At 39.9% G+C, this 16,206-nt stretch overlaps 1 long non-coding RNA gene across 2 annotated transcripts in view; it reads left to right on the top strand.

The window, feature by feature from the left end:
* The window catches only part of LOC125111833 (uncharacterized), a 76,322-nt gene that overhangs the window by 41,533 nt on the left and 18,583 nt on the right, over nucleotides 1-16,206 (top strand). Inside the window, exon 6 of one of the 2 annotated variants that reach the window (XR_007130948.1) lies at nucleotides 9,316-9,994. The exons of the other annotated variant lie outside the window; for it this stretch is intronic. This is a non-coding gene — a long non-coding RNA (uncharacterized LOC125111833). Of the gene's footprint in view, nucleotides 1-9,315; nucleotides 9,995-16,206 lie in introns of those variants that run through there. 2 annotated transcript variants of the gene reach the window in all.

The following is a 16,206-nucleotide window of genomic DNA, read 5'->3' as shown; positions in this document are numbered from 1 at the left end:
CAAACGAATAAAAGAAGTTTCTTGTCCTCAGGGGGTTCACAGTACTTGGAGTTATAAATAAGAATCCAGGCGATCACTGGAGAGTGTAAAAAGTGCTAAGCACAGGGTAATTGATTCATTTCTTCATCAAACATTTATTGAGTGCCTTTCCCCACAAGGCAATTTGCTAGATGCTATTGATACATGAACAATGATTAGGAAGCCCATTAAGAAGGCTGCCAGGAGGAGGTATCATTGAGCTAAATCATAAAGTTTGAGGAGGAGAGAGCCCAGTGAAGTCTGAGAGCAGGGCACTCCAGGTGGGTGCATCAAGGCATGGAATTGTGTACAAGACTTGGGGCCACATCCCCCATCTCAGAACCATGTGTAAAGTCCACACCATTGAGAAGACCATGTCTGAAGGATGACCGAAGAGTCTGGGGAGCCAGGCTGGCCCAGAACCCTGTTTAACCAGTTTACACCAGGTCAACAGTGTGTCTGATGCCCCCAGCGAGAGCATCTGTCAACTCTCAATTAACTAAGGGTGCCATCTCAGCCCCAGTCCTCCTAGTTCTGCCTGGTTATGGGCCTTCAGGCATGGTGAGCGATGTAGAGAATACCAACTAACTTAAATATTAGCCCAACCAATAATTAGGTTAATTAAGCTAATAATTAGAAGGATGGATTTATTGTGCAGCAAGTCATCTAGGGTAGGCCAAGGCCAATTAAAATTAAAATTAAAACTAACTGCCATTTGGGGTTCCCTGTATCCCTGACCTCGCTGTTAGCTCAGACCCTCCATCCTTGACTGTGCACAGTTAGGAAGCCCCTTTGCTTCATGGTCACGTCTGCTGCTCAGAACTTACAGCTGCCAAGGCGAAGTGGAGAGAACAAGTGTCCTTCGGGGTCACAAGCCCGTTATCTGATGCAGAGAAATGTCTTGCCTTCAAATGAGCAAAGTAAAAGATCAGCTGATTTCATTTCCTCATCAAAATGGATGATTTCCAAGTGTTGAAACTGAACTAGATGCTTAAACCCGTTTCCTTCCAAGGCCTGGCCCTGGCAACGTCGTCTCCACTCAGCTTCTGTACCCAGCCCTCAGCGACAAGCGAGATGAGCTCAATATGAACGGGCATTTAATTTGATTTCCAGGATAATGTATCCCCCAAAGGTGCAGGATCCCCTAAGGAGATAAGATGGGCTTATTATTCACTGGGTAGAGTTATCCAGACACCCCTGAGTACAGGATGGAGCAGAAACAAGTCATATAAATGGGTACTAGGAGTCTGACATCTTTGCCCAAATAAGACTCATTTTTTTGAGGGATTGCCCTTCTGGGCAAGGAGCCCTAGGATTCTGCGTCACTCCTGCTTGTCTCTTACATACACGTCTCTTTCAGCTATTGCGTCCTGGCTGACATGCTCTAAGTCATGTCTACTTAGGATAATAAAAGCAATATGAATCTTCATGCTGATGGGGAAGAAAGGATGTTAGCTTGTCTCTTTTGCTTCGTTCTTGTTGTAAGCTGCACATGGGCCTTGCTCAGCTCAGCTCTGGGTCTCCATCTCAGGCTCAGACCAATTTATCCTAGTCTCTTGTTTTTGTCAAATATCCAAAGGCTTGAATTCCCACCACCAGCCACTCTAGGCCCAGATTCTCTCCTCCCTGGGGTTTATTGCGAAGGGGAATGCTGCCATCTCAGCTTCCTCCCTTCTTTTTGCTTCCAGAATGACAAATGCCCAAGCCCCCTTACCTTAAACCATTTGCTGCAAATTCTGAGCTTTGGACTTCAGTTTCCATTCCTAAATGTATGAATCAACTGACCCCAGGATGTTGAGGATTCACTCACAAACAGCAGCCTCATAGCATATGTGGTTGAGATTTGTGCCTCTGCAAAATTACACATCTCCACACATCAAAGATCTTTGGGGCTGCTGGTAAATGCTAGGTGGTAATGTCAGCTTCTTGGGTGCCAAGGGTCTACTGAATCAGAATGTCACTGGGTCCCCAAGTGTAAGTAAGAAATGAGCATTTACTTGGGAATGGCTGGTATTATTGTTTGTCAACGCAAAGGATAACTAGAATAAAGAGATACCAGTCCTGGGAACTTTCCCAAGTGCATCTTCTGTGCTACTAGTAATGCTTCAGCCTTCTTGGCATCCAGCAGTGCTTCAAGCCCCCTTGCTTCTGCATCCAAACTCTCATTACACTGCACTGCCTGAGGTACATAGTTGTCAGGTGGCTGTTTTGTTTTATGATGACTTTGAATGTGGCTCTGGTGTTACTTACTTGGGAGAAGCAATTACTGTGGGAAGAAGGAAATGTTAATTACCAACTGAGATATTTTTTGTCCAGAAATTGATGATGTTAGACTAAATACAGGGAGATCAGGCAAAATGCTGTCATAAAACCATGGGAGAAACAATGAAAGCTTGAAATAGGGCAGTAGTGGTGGGATTGGAGAGGAGGCGATGGTTTGGAAAGATGCTTAGTAAGTCAAGCAATCTGAACCTGGTGACTAATAAACTGGAAGAAGTAATTGAAGGAGGTTTCACAGTTTCTGCCCAAGGTAATTAAGTAAATATATAGGAGATATAAGAAGAATAAAGGTGTGGTAGGGAATTTTTAAAAATTTATAGATATGGTAGCGGCTGGAAGCTAATGGATTTTTTTTTTTTTTTTTTTTTTTTTTAGGGCTGCACTTGCAGCATATGAAAGTTCCCTGGCTAGGGGTCAAATCAGAGCTGCAGCTGCCCAGCCTACACCACAGCCACAGCAACGCCAGATCCTTAACCCACTGAGCAGGGCTAGGGATGAACCTGCATCCTCATGGATACTCATTAGGTTTGTTACCACTGAACCACAATGGGAACTCCAGAAGTTAATGGAATTCTGATTAATGATCTTCAAATTTCTGCATGTCAGTTTTATCTGGTCAGTTTACTGGGCTTCTTTTCGATGACATTAGTAAATTCAGTTCTGAATGTGTTTCAGTTATCCTTGTCTGCACTTGATACTTGGAAATCTGGGTTGGGAATAACATGTGGGAATTATCCATGACTAGAGGAGGTTAAAGGCATGGCTCTGGACAAGATCACCTAGGAGGAGTACAAAGCCTGAAAAGAGAAACAAAATGAAGACTGAAGAAGGGCTCCTGTGATGAGAATGAGCAACTGAAAAGGAATCCTAAGGAAAAAGCAAGAAAAAACAGAAGAGAATGTTGTCCTAAAAGACAAGGAGAGGTGTTTTTTGTTTTTTGTCTTTTTGCCATTTCTAGGGCCGCTCCTGTGCCATATGGAGGTTCCCAGGCTAGGGGTCTAATTGGAGCTGTAGCCGCCGGCCTATACCATAGCCACGGGAACGTGGGATCCGAGCTGTGTCTGTGACCTACACCACAGCTCACAGCAACTATGGATCCTTAACCCACCGAGAAAGGCCAGGGATCGAACCCGCAACCTCGTGGCTCCTAGTTGGATTCATTAACCACTGAGCCACGATGGGAACTCTGGGAGAGGGATGTTTTAAGGAGCCAAAGGCTGAGAGTGTTAAATGGTGGAAGAAAAATTAAGGTCAAAGTGGGAAAGAATGCATCATGTTTGACATTTAGGAAATTTGGGAGCTCATCAAACCATTTTCAGGAGAAAAAGCAAGAAGAGAAGTCAAAATGAATGCATTAGGTTGGATGGGAATAGTTAAGAATTTGAATAAGAAAAATAAATCTTTTCAACATTGATGCCAGGTCAGTTGAGTATCCATACATTTTTTTCTTTTTTAGGGCCACACCTGTGGCCTATGGAAATTCTCAGGCAAGGGGTTGAATCAGAGCTGCAACTGCTGGCCTGTGCCAAAGCCACAGTAAGGTAGGATCCAAGCCGTTTCTGTGACCTACACCACAGCTCAGGGCAATGCCAGATCCCCAACCTACTGAGTGAGGCCAGGGATCAAACCCGCATCCTCATGGATACTAGTAGGATTCATTTCCTCTGCGGCATAACTAGAACTCCAAGGGTATCCATACAGAAATGAATTTTGGATTTCCTATGCATCTATTTCAAAAATCACTCACAGATAGATGATAGGTAAAACTATAAAGCTTTTTGTAGACAATATGGGATAATACCTTTATGATGTTGAGGTAGACAAATATTTCCTAAACAGGGCACAAAACCTCTAAACATAAAAGAAATCATGATAAATTGAGCTAAATTAAAAGTATTTTTGGAGTTCCCATCGTGGCGCAGCGGAAACGAATCCGACTAGGAAGTATGAGGTTTTGGGTTTGATCCCTGGCCTTGCTCAGTGAGTTAAGAATCTGGCGTTGCCATGGGCTGTGGTGTAGGTCGCAGACACGGCTCAGATCCCACATTGCTGTGGCTGAGGTGTAGGCCAGCAGCTGCAGCTCTGATTAGAGCTCTACTCTGAGAACCTCCATATGTCACAGGTGTGGCCCTAAAAATAGACAAAAAAAAGTATTTTTTATCGAAAACATTATTAACAGTTAGCATAATAATAATAATAATGATAACATTATTATTCTGCAGGCCACAGAATGCAGTAAATTATTTCCAATACTTACATAAAATAAAGAACTCATATCCAGTATATATACGGAACTCTCTCATATAAATAAGAAAAATACAAAGAGCCCAATAAAAAAAGAACAAATACCTTGAAAAAGCCCTTTCCAAGAGAGACTATCCAAATAGGTCTGTAAAAATGAATAGGTGCTTAACATTAATCAGTCATTAGGGTATTGCCAATTAAAATCGCAATGAACTACCACTGCACACATGCTAAAATGAAACATACTGATAATACTGCATATTGGCAAACATAGAGGAAGTGAAATTGCCTTATACTGATGGTAGGAGTACAACCATTTTGGAAAATTGTTTGAAGTATATTCTAAAGTTTAGCAAGGAAAGAAGTATAGTTGAATTTGGATAGAAATAAATATGTAGGTATGGCAGGGACTGGAAGTTAAAAGTGTTCTGATTAATGGTCTTTAGTTTTTACTTATATGTGTTATCTGGCCAGTTTACTGGATTTCTTCTTTACTAGCTATGAAAGTTTTTGGGTTAATTCCTTTAGATTTTCTAGATAAAGACTCACATTATCATTGGATAATTAAAATTTAGTATTAGATTAATCAACAATTATACTCAAACCTTTTCTTATCATACTGCTTTGGCAAGGATGTAAGAACAGTATTGAGTAAGGATATTACTAATAAGAATCTTATATTGTTCTTGTCTTGAGTGGGAAATTTTGAAATGTTTCACCGTGAAGTATGAAGTCTGTTGTAGATTTCTGGTAGATACTCTTCAAATAAGAAAGAATTTTGCATGTATTTCCACTTTTCTAAGAGTAGTTTTTATACAAAAAAAGAATGTGAATTTTTTTTTGGCCACACCCATGGCACATGGAAGTTCCTGGGCCAGGGGTCGGATCCAAGCTGCAGCTGATACCTATACCACAGCTGCAGCAAGGCCAGATCTCTAACCCAGTGAGCCACAGTGGGAACGCCTGGATGTGAAATTTTATTAATGCCTTTTACCATCTATTGGAATGAGATGAAGTGTTTATCTTTATTAATGCAATGCTTTGCATTACTACGTTTCCAATTTTATCCTTTTTTTGTGTTTTCAAAACAGAGCCAACATAATCACAACTAGCATGGTGTCTGTGTGTAATGAATTAAATATTTCATTATTTCGTTAAAATTCTATCAAAAGTTCCTGTTGATATACAGTTTAAGGTTTCCCTTTTTTATTCTAGCATGTCCACCTTCATAATTATATACCTGCTTTATGGAGTGAACTGGAAAGTAACACATCTCTTAAAGCCTTTAAAGAGTTCAAATAGCAAAGAAACTATATGTCTTTGAAGATGAATTCTGTAGAATTAATCTTTAAATCTGTCTAATCTTAGTGACTTTTTCAGAGGGAAGATTTTTCTTTTCAATAAATTTTTCTGTTTCTTCCATGTCTATTGACCTTTCTAGGCTTACAGTCATTAAAAATTTTTTTTGTTAGTCTATATATTTTCCTAGCAAATAATGATTTGATCTGGATTTTCAAATTTAGTAGTAAGTGTGGTATATAATATACTTTTATGATCTTTAAATTTTCCTAAGTATCTGCAGTTATGTACTTATCCTCTTTTATATTTTCTTTTCTTTCTTGACCATTATGTCAAAAGTCTTTTTTTTTTTTTTAAGGAACAAGAATTTATTAGGTCTATCTTAAATAATTCATTGCTTTTCAATTATCTTTATTAATTCCTTCCTTCTATTAAAAGTTATTTTGCTTTTTTGCACTTCTAGCTCCCTCATTATTTTCATTTGAATTAGGTTTTTCATTTGACTTTTGCCTTAGCTCAGCACACTATATTCAGTTTTTTATTTCTTTCTCTGTTTTATTAACTCAGGTAAAATGTACATACAGTGACGTGAAGAGCCCTTAGGGTACAATTTGATAGGCTTTGATAAATGCCCACAGTCATATGATATATAAGAGACTTCTGTCTTCCCAGACAGTCAGTTGCTACTATCCCATTCATAACAACTGTTCTGATTTCTCTTGCTTTACACAAATGTGTCTGTTCTTAAACTTCATATAAAGAGCCAGCAAGTGCTTTGAAGTTCCTTGGTTAGGACTCAGTCCTACTCATTCTTTTTTATGGCCAAGTAGTATTCCATTGTGTATACACACCACATCTTCCTGATCCAGTCATCTAGTCCTACTCATTCTAAAACTTATTCTCTGTGGCTTGCCGATTTTTCTTCTGAGGCATCCTTCCTTTTTCGTGAAAATATCATGAGTGTGTGCCTGAGTGATTTTCTTAACTTTCTTCATTTCTGTAGAATTTTAAGGGTCCAAAGACCTCTTTTCACTTTTTATGTTTTGTTTCTGTCTTTTCCCATATCAGTTGGCAGTGTTTTTTATTAATACAATTCCTCTGAAAGCTTTGTGGAAACCCTGGGAATCACAGAGATCAACTCTGCTGGACAAAAGCTACTTTCACGAATTTTTTTTGAGAAAATCTCTCTTGGGATTTTGCTGAGGAACAACACCCTTAAGCTGCCTAGAAGCACTAATATTTATGTTGGAGGATCTCTTAGGTACACCCTTGAAATGTTTAAAGGGTATTTTAAAAAATGCAATGCTGGGAGTTCCCGTTGTGGATCAGTGGGTTAAGAACCCAACTAGTACTTGTGAGGATGCAGGTTTGACTCCCGGCCTCACTCAGTGGGTTAAGGATCCTGCATTGTTATGAGCTGCAGTGTAGGTCACAGAAGTGGCTCAAATTTGGTGTTGCTGTGGCTGTGGTGTAGGTGGGCAGTTGTAGCCCTGATTCGACCCCTAGCCTGGGAACTTCCATATGCCACAGGTACGGTTCTAAAAAGTAAAAAAAAAAAAAAAATGCAATGCTATACTGAGGTACCATCTTTGATATTTCTGAGGTTTTAACAAAGAATATTATACCCATATCCTCAGCTCATCTTTTGAAGTTTTCCTGGCAGTGCCTTGGACTTGACCTTTGCTCAGGAACCATTTCTTAATTTTGGCATCTTTTGCTGTCTAGAGAGGCTGAGAATTTTCAAAACCATGAATTCCCAGTTCCTTCAAGTTTAGTAGTCCTTTCTTTAGTATATCTTTCACCTTTTACATTTCCTATAAATATTATAGGCACTTTGCCGGTAAATATCTCCAGTTAGATCACCCAGTACATTGAGTATATTTTTTATTGCCCACACTATGGCAAGTGACAGTATTGCTAAACCATCTCTCACTACATAACAAAATCCTCTTCTCTCCAATTTTCAGTGTTCAGCGAACTGAACACTGAATGTTCGTAGATTAAAAGTGGTTGAATGTTGGAAATTTCTTATAGTTCAACCTAATAGATACTTCATTTCTGTTAGTTTTGTCACTGGGAGTGATTACTGAGAGTTGGCTTCTATTTAGGATGTTCTCAGCCTTGCCTACAACTGGAATTGCCCTGGGGAGATTTTTAAAAATCATGATGCTAAGGTTGCTCCCCAGAGCAATTAGATCAGACCCTCAGGAGGTTCAACTCAGGCCTCGTTAGTTTCAAAACTCCAGCCAAGGATTCCAACATGTGCCCATGTTTGAGAACCATGGATTTAGGTTATGCATGTAGCTTACTTTCTGGGACAAGACTATCCAAATATCACTATGACTAAGTTATCTGGGACAGTAACCTGATCCTCCAGCCTTAACATTGACTGGAGAGTTAAAAACTTGAATGTTAGAACTCCCATTTTAGAGAGTTTAGTATTTCACATTCAACTGAGGTAAACCCTGGAATAAGTTGTTCTGAAGGTAGGAAATTAGAACAGCTGCTCCATCACTCTGTGATTAATTAATTTCCCTTATGTTATCCTCTAGTGCCTAGGATTTTAAAGGGTCCCTGGAGGACTAATGGAAAATTCACTTTTTTTTTTTTTTCCTTTTTCACCTGTTGGAGCAGTGGCTGCCTTAATTTTGTGGACCTTGTTGTCATACTTTTCCCTTTTACTTTTCAGAAAATTCATCTGGTGTGGACTACTAGTTGGCTCCTCTCTTGACTTTCCAGTCCTGCTATGGATTTGTTTTTTATATTTCTTTTGTCATTACATTGTTATGGAAGAAAAGAGAGGTGCTATTATGTGTTCAGTCAGTTAACACTTATTGAGTACCTACTATGTGCCACCTTCTTTTCTAAGAGCCCTCCATCTATCAGGTCATTCGAGCGGCTTGTGAGGAAGGTGTCATTATAGGCATTCTCAGGGTTCTCCAGAGAAATAGAACCAGTAGAGAACAGATTTACTCATTGGCTCACACGATAAGGGAAGCTGACAAGTCCCAAGATCTGCTGTTGGTGAGCTGGAGACGCAGCAGTGTAACAGCAGAACGGATGGTATGGTTCAGGTCCAAGTTTAAAGACCTGAGAACCAGGAGAGCAGATAGTGGAAAGTCTAATACAAAAGCCAGCAAGCTTGAGAGTCAGGAAGAATCAATGTCTCAATTTGAGTCCTAAGGAGGAAAAAGCCTTGTCTCAGTTCAAAGACAGGGAGGCAGGAGGACTTCTCTCTGATTCAGGGGAGGACCAGCCCTTTGGTTCTGCTCAGTCCTTCAACTGATTGGAGACCTGCCCACATTAAGGAGGGCACTCTGCCTTGCTCACTCTTACCAATGGAAATGCTAATCCCATCTAGAAACACACTCACAGAAACACTCAGGATGATATCTGATCAAATAGCTAGGCACTGTGGGACCCAGCCACCTTGACACATAGAATTGACTCTCACATGTTCATCTTGTTTTATAGATGAAGAAACCAAAACGTGTGAGAAGTTAATTAACCCAACCCAAGCTCATGCAGCTGCTGAGTGATGGACCTGGGATTCAAACCTAGTGAGTCTGGCTCAAGAGTACATGTTCTTAACACTACATAGATTGCCTCTCTAACCATAATGCTGAGTTTTATGTGCACTGTGGGGTAGGTTAGAGTAGAGCAGGGAGCTTGGGAGCATGCTGACTGTTTGGGACAGTGGCTATAAGTGAGGAGAAAGAGAAAGTTCCCCAGGGAAAAGGGAGAAGGTGGCCCCACACACTGAGAGCCCAGGGGAGGCCGTAGAGCTGGGTTAGTCATGCAAAGCTTTCCAAACCAGAGCTCTCAGGGCTGACCATACTTCCAGAATGGGGATGGACCTGTTTTCTAGGTGCTTTCTTCTTTGCAGTCTCTTAAATAGAACTACAGAGCTTTTATTCTTTAAGGGCTCTATTGCCAATACTTAAGAATGGGCAAGGATACAGGGATGAGAGATATTCAAAAAGAACTGTAGGATATAAAAAAGCTCTGGAAGCTTATAGCATTCTCATAAGAAATTATCCTGTTTCTGACTCTTTCTCTCTGTTAGTTACTGGGAGACCTGATAGTTCCCTGCTCTCTTTATCATTTGATGAGGGTGAAACTCATCAAACCTCTCCCTCAGTCCACTGGATTCTTTTTATTTTATTTTATTTACTTATTTATTTTATTTTATTTGGTCACACCAGGACATGTGGAAGTTCCCGGGCCAGGGATTTAACCTGCTCCACAGCAGCAACCCAAGCTGTTGCCGCAATGATGCTGAATCCTTAACCTGCTGTGCCACAGGAGAACTCCTACTGGATTCTTTAGACCAGCAAATATATACATTCTTAAAAAATATTATTTTTTAATAAAAATATTTTAATTTTTAAATTAAATAAATATTTTATTTTAAATATTTAATTATTTTAAATATTTTATTGTTTAAATATTTTAAATTAAATAAATATTTTATTTTATTTTTCGTCTCATCTTTTTAGGGCTTATCTTGTTTTAAATTTTTTAAGATATTATGGTCTATCTCAGGAGATTGGATATAGTTCCCTGTTCTATACAGTAGGGCCTTATTTAGACCAGCAGTTTTAAAATGTTAGTGGCATAATTTTTTTCCAGACAAAATTTTACTCAGTATCCTAATATGCAAAACATATAAAGGCAGCATTTTATAAGGATAAACTTATTTAATAAATTCATACTTATACATTTTATAAATTATTACAGATCAATCAAAGAGTAGTGAATCTCTTTTGAGGAACATAAAAATTGGAAATCATGGTAATGGCTAACATTTGCAGTCTTATACAATTCTCAACATCCAATTTATTTCTGTAATCTGTTTTGGATATAGAATATCAAGAAAATCCTGATTCAAACAGACAAGTAGCTTACTTTGCAATATCAAGATTCTCTTCAATCAAACTGATCCAATATCATTAAAGAGGATTTGTAGGACATTTTTGTTTCAAAGTTGAATCACCAACAACTAACAGAAAGTTCACTTCCTTATCATAAATATAAAAGTCATTCAATAAACACTCCACCCGTACAATAAATGTTAAGCCTATCAATTTTATAACAGTCACATGATGAAAAGTGTTCCGATTTTACTTGTTATTGCATATTAATTATAACTCAGTACAAGCTGAATAAATATGCCTGAACCTTGTTCAAAGCTATATAAAAGAGCCCACTGAAGAACCAACCACCTAGCAGGCATAAAATCATTGTTTGCTGAATGAATGAATGAACAAACTTGCCTGGTCTCTCATGGAGTATTGGATTATATATACATTTTTGTTTTTACTTTTTGATTTTTACTTGTGCACATTTGAATTTTTAAAAGATCAATGCAGAGCTACAGACCTCATGATAAATGGCTCTTTTAAAAGATGTTCAACTATATCCCCAAATCTGTCAATAGAAGTTTTTCTCCAAGGTTGCGTGAAAACAAGTCAACAAGGCAGAAGGAAGTTCACCCATTGGTTGGTATCGGTATCAAAGTTAGCACAGAGCGTATTCAAGATTGTGTTGAGTCTTGGGAGTTCGTTGCGACTCTGCGGGTTACATCTGAACCAGACTAGTATCCATGAGCAGGATGATGGGTCTATCCCTGGCCTTGCTCAGTTGGTTAAGGATTTGGCATTGCTGTGAGCTGTGGTATAGGTCGCAAGTGCAGTTTGGATCCTGAGTTGCTGTGGCTGTGGTGTAGGCTGGCCGCTGCAGCTCCGATTCTATCCCTAGCCTGGGAACTTCCACATGCTGCAAGAGTGGCCCTGAAAAGAAAAGAAAAAATAATGGTGCTGAGTCTTATTAGAGTTTAAAAAAATCATATTATAAATTTGTCAGAACATTTATGAAACCCAAAACATGTCAAGGAACTCAGGGTACCCTGGGGTTCCAAGGATCTCAGTGGGAAACTACTCCTGAAGTGTATATAAGCCACTTTGTCCACAAAGGCCCTCTCTCCAGGCTGTGTAGCTCTAAAGCCAGTTAAGGCTCGGGAAGTGTAGGCATGAGAAACCATTCCATTGCCCCCTTCTTGGTTGGATGAAATTGCCCATAGATTACTAAGGTCATTACGATTTCATGACTGATTTTTTTTTTTAAATCTTTATGTGCCAGGCACAGTTCTAATAACTTCACATTTATTTACTCACTCATTTAGTTCTTTTTTTTTTGTCTTTTTGTCTTTTCCCCTATGGCATATGGAGGTTCCCAGGCTAGGGGTCTAATCAGAGCTGTAGCTGCCGGCCTGTGCCAGAGCCACAGCAGTGCAGGATCTGAGCCTCATCTGCCACCTATACCACAGCTCACAGCAACGCTGGATCCTTAACCCACTGAGCAAGGCCAGGGATTGAACCCGCAACCTCATGGTTCCTAGTCAGATTTGTTAACCACTGAGCCACGACGGGAACTCCTCATTTAGTTCTGGAAACAATAGGTATTATCATTGCTATTCCCATTTTACAGGGGAAGGGGCAAATTTAGAGGGGACACATGGCAGGGCAATGGCAGAGCCAGGATTTGTCCTGTGGGGGCTACCTCCAGAGCCTGTCCACAGAACCACGATCCCACACTGAGGATGATGGGCTTCCTGAAGGTAACTTGTTGGCTAAGAGGAGAAATTTGCAGCCTCGTGTTCATTTTCATCTTATTTCTTTATTTTGACTTCAGTGATAATAATAATGAAAAAAATGCATTGACGTATATTGGTCCAAATAATGTTGGTAGACTCAGGGCTGTGTTTGTGATCAAAATGGTCAGCATGTCAATCTCAAGTGCCAGTTCCAGTGAGGTATCATTTAAAAATTCTTTAAGGGTGTTCCCTAGTGGCCCAGTGGTTAAGCACCCAGTGTTGTCACTGCTATGGCATGAGTTTGATCCCTGGCTTAGGGGCTTCCACATGCTGTGGGAGCAACCAAAAAAAACAGCCAACCAACCATCCAACCAAATAAAATATATATATCTTTAAAGGTATCCCACTTACTTGAAGAAAAGATTAATATTCGAGATTTTATTTTTATTCAGTGTAGATAAATTAAAGACACATTAAATGCTCTTTTGTCAGCAAAGAGATGTGATTACTCTGTCCTTATAACCATTGTTTTGATTTAAACTATTTGGAAAACTGTTCACACAGCCTGCCTTGAAACAGTGTGGCCTTCTGCTGGCTCCAGGGTGAACAGGAGCACAGAATCCCATTATGCCGCTGAGAGGATGACTCCAGAACGTGATTTTGTTATTCTTAAGGTTCTAGTAACACAAAAATACAAAATTTAAAAAATTATGTAGAGATTTGGGAGGATACAGAGACTACATCCGAGGACAGCCCCCCACACCTAGATATCCTGGGATTCTGGTTTGAGAAGCACACACTTGACATCGTTCCCTTGCGTCTCAGCTTTGCAAGTGATGGCCTGACTCCAGCTCCATGGAAAGAGATGGGAAAAGCTTCTGTATCCCCATAATGTAATTCATCTCCTTTACTGGGAGGGCAGCAACACTGAAGTTCACCTTCTAGTAAGGAAGCAGCAGAAGTGCTATGGGAGTCAGACAGCAGCTGGGAGATGAAGGTGGCAGTGTCTCCATGGGGCCATCTGCCAGACCAAATGTCAAAGGATGCCTTTTGCTCTGCAGCTGCGTAGAAAGAGGGTGTCTTCACTCACCACCCCCAAATCAAAGAACACATGGAGTTTTGACTTGAACAGGCAGCAGAGAGGCATCTGAACTTTTATTATTATTTTTTTTTTATTACTATTTTTCTTAACTGAGCTGGAAGGGGTACTTCTGTTTGATCATCTGGGGGGCCCTAATTATAACGGGCATTCAGAAGTGCACACTCTTCTGTGGCATCTCAAAGTTTGCTTCATTTATGCCACCCTCAGTGGCTTGCTTATACCTGATCGGAGCCTTCAACTTGCTCAGCCTAAGGTCTCATGTGCCACCCTTGGGACCCCTTAAGTAAAACTGAGCCAGAATGCAGGGAAAAGCCCAGCAGCTCCCTCCCTACCACTTCCATCCCCCAGGAGTCTCCTAATTGCCATCGTAGTCTAGTCACTGGGTCCACAGATTGCCTGGCTTCAGATCTCACTTCCCATGTCTGGCTTCTGGCCTCTACCATCATGTTCAATCTCTGACAGTTTGCCTTCGACTTCAGATCTTCCTGGCTCTCGCCCAAGAAAAAAAAAAAAAAAAATTCCACCACTGCCCCTTTGTGGTTTCCTAAAGCACATCTTCCCTGTCTTTGGTCATGCTATGTCCCTGTTGGAACATTCTTTCTGGTGGAAATGAAAGAATCCTCTCTAATATTTCTCCTTCCCACTCCGAGGCTGGGTTGGATGTCTCCATTCCATATTCCCATAATACTACCTTCTGTTACATTCATCTTCTTAGATGTCTGTCCCGCCCACTCAACTTTGAGCCCTTTTTCTTCCTCAGTATCTAGCGGAGTGTCTGGCGCGCAGTAGCGAGTACCTAATAGGTGTTTGTTGGATGAGTGAATGAATGAATGAATGAATGAATAAAAACCTGTCTTACTTCACTTAGTATGGGCTTCGTAGGTGCAAACCATTACATTTATAATGGATAAGCCGTGAAGTCCTCACACTGTACAGCACAGGGAACTATATCCAATCTCTTGAGACAGACCATGAGGGAAGATAGCTTGAGAAAAACAATGTATATGTACAGGGAGTTCCTGTTGTGGAAGAGCTGAACCTGACTAGCATCCATGAGGAGGATGGCAGTTTGATCCCTGGCCTCGCTCAGTGGGTTAAGGATCTGGCTTGCAGTGAACTGCGGTGTAATCTGCAGATGCAGCTCAGATCTGGCATTGCTGTGGCTGTCAGCTAAAGGTCCAATTTGACCCCTAGCCTGAGAACTTCCATATGCCGTGGGTGTGGCCCCAAAAAGACCAAAATAAATAAATAAACAAATAAATAAATACAAAACCTCCAACAATGTGTGTGTGTGTATATATATATATATACACATATATATATATGTACAACTGGGTCACTTTGTTGTACAGCAGAAATTGGCACATTGTAAATCAACTATACATTAATTAAAAAAGCAATACAAAATAAAAATAAATCAATAAACTGTCTTAACCAAAGAGGCCCCAGCTTCCTGAGCATATCTAAGTCTCTCAAACCAGGCAAGGAGACTCCAACCTCATTCTGATCTATTTTGTTATCTCCTCTCTATCAAGTCCCCAGGCCCATTGCGCAGGCTTATCTCCATAGGAATAGCCTGGTCTGTTCACCTTCACTCTCCTATAATGAAATACACTTGAATAGTCATGACGATGTTGAGGAAAATAACTACTACAAAAGTAATCCCATTCATTCCTATAGCATTTCATATTTTAGATTGTTTTAATGTGAATTATCTTATTTAATGTTACAGGCTTTTAAAATGCCTATTTAATTTAAATAAATGGGAAGTTTCTATTCTGTCTTCACAGAGCAGAAGCTGTCCAAGGTCCAAGGAGGTTAAAGTAAGTGTCCCGGTTCACAGGGGAGGCCACGTTTCATGACTCCTTATTTTGGTTTTATTTCAGTGGAATCACACCACATTGACAAATGGGAGACAGGTTCTTAGCTCTTTGTCTAAATAATGTGCATTGCTTATTTGGATCATTTCCATGAGAGTGATCCCTAGCTTTTTAAAATATAAATATCACTTGTTTTCAGCTAAAAAAAAATCTTTATAATGGAAAATTTGGCACAGAACAAAGAAGTAAAGAGAAAAAAAAAAAAACAAAAAACAAATCCCTCTGCTAATAATTGCCAAGCTGATTTCATTTATCCACATGTCCTGCTGCCATTTTTTAACGTAATTAAACACTAAAACCATTATCAATAATTTCATAACAAAACCTGGGGCCCAGATTGTGTTCAAATTTTCCCTGTTACCCCAACAATTTACTTTTCTATTTGTTTCAGACTCTAGTCGAGGTTCATACACTGCATTTGCTTGATAGATCTTTAAACTCACAAGAGTTCTCTCTCTTTTTTTTCTTTTTAAAGTTATTTTGCCATTTTTTGATTGTTGAGAAAATGGAGTCATTTTTCTACTGGAATTTTCCACACCCTGAGTTTGGCTGATTTCATCTTTCTGGTGTCGACTGAAAAAAATGCACAGCCTGAAAGTTGAGAGTTAAATTTTATTTGGGGCAAAATTAGGACTTAAACCCAGGAGACAGCATCTCAGGATAGCCCTGACAAACCGCTCAGAGGAGATGAGGAGGGAAGCTAGGATGTATGAGTTTTTGCAACAAAGGGAATGTAATAGGAACAAAAGGTTTATAGAAAACCGGTTTCTATGGGAAGATATAAAGGT

The sequence above is a fragment of the Phacochoerus africanus genome, chromosome 11, assembly GCF_016906955.1.
Source record: "Phacochoerus africanus isolate WHEZ1 chromosome 11, ROS_Pafr_v1, whole genome shotgun sequence".
Lineage (NCBI taxonomy): Eukaryota > Metazoa > Chordata > Mammalia > Artiodactyla > Suidae > Phacochoerus > Phacochoerus africanus.
Note: the sequence above shows the minus strand (reverse complement) of the source record. Positions and strands in the feature narration are given on the sequence as shown.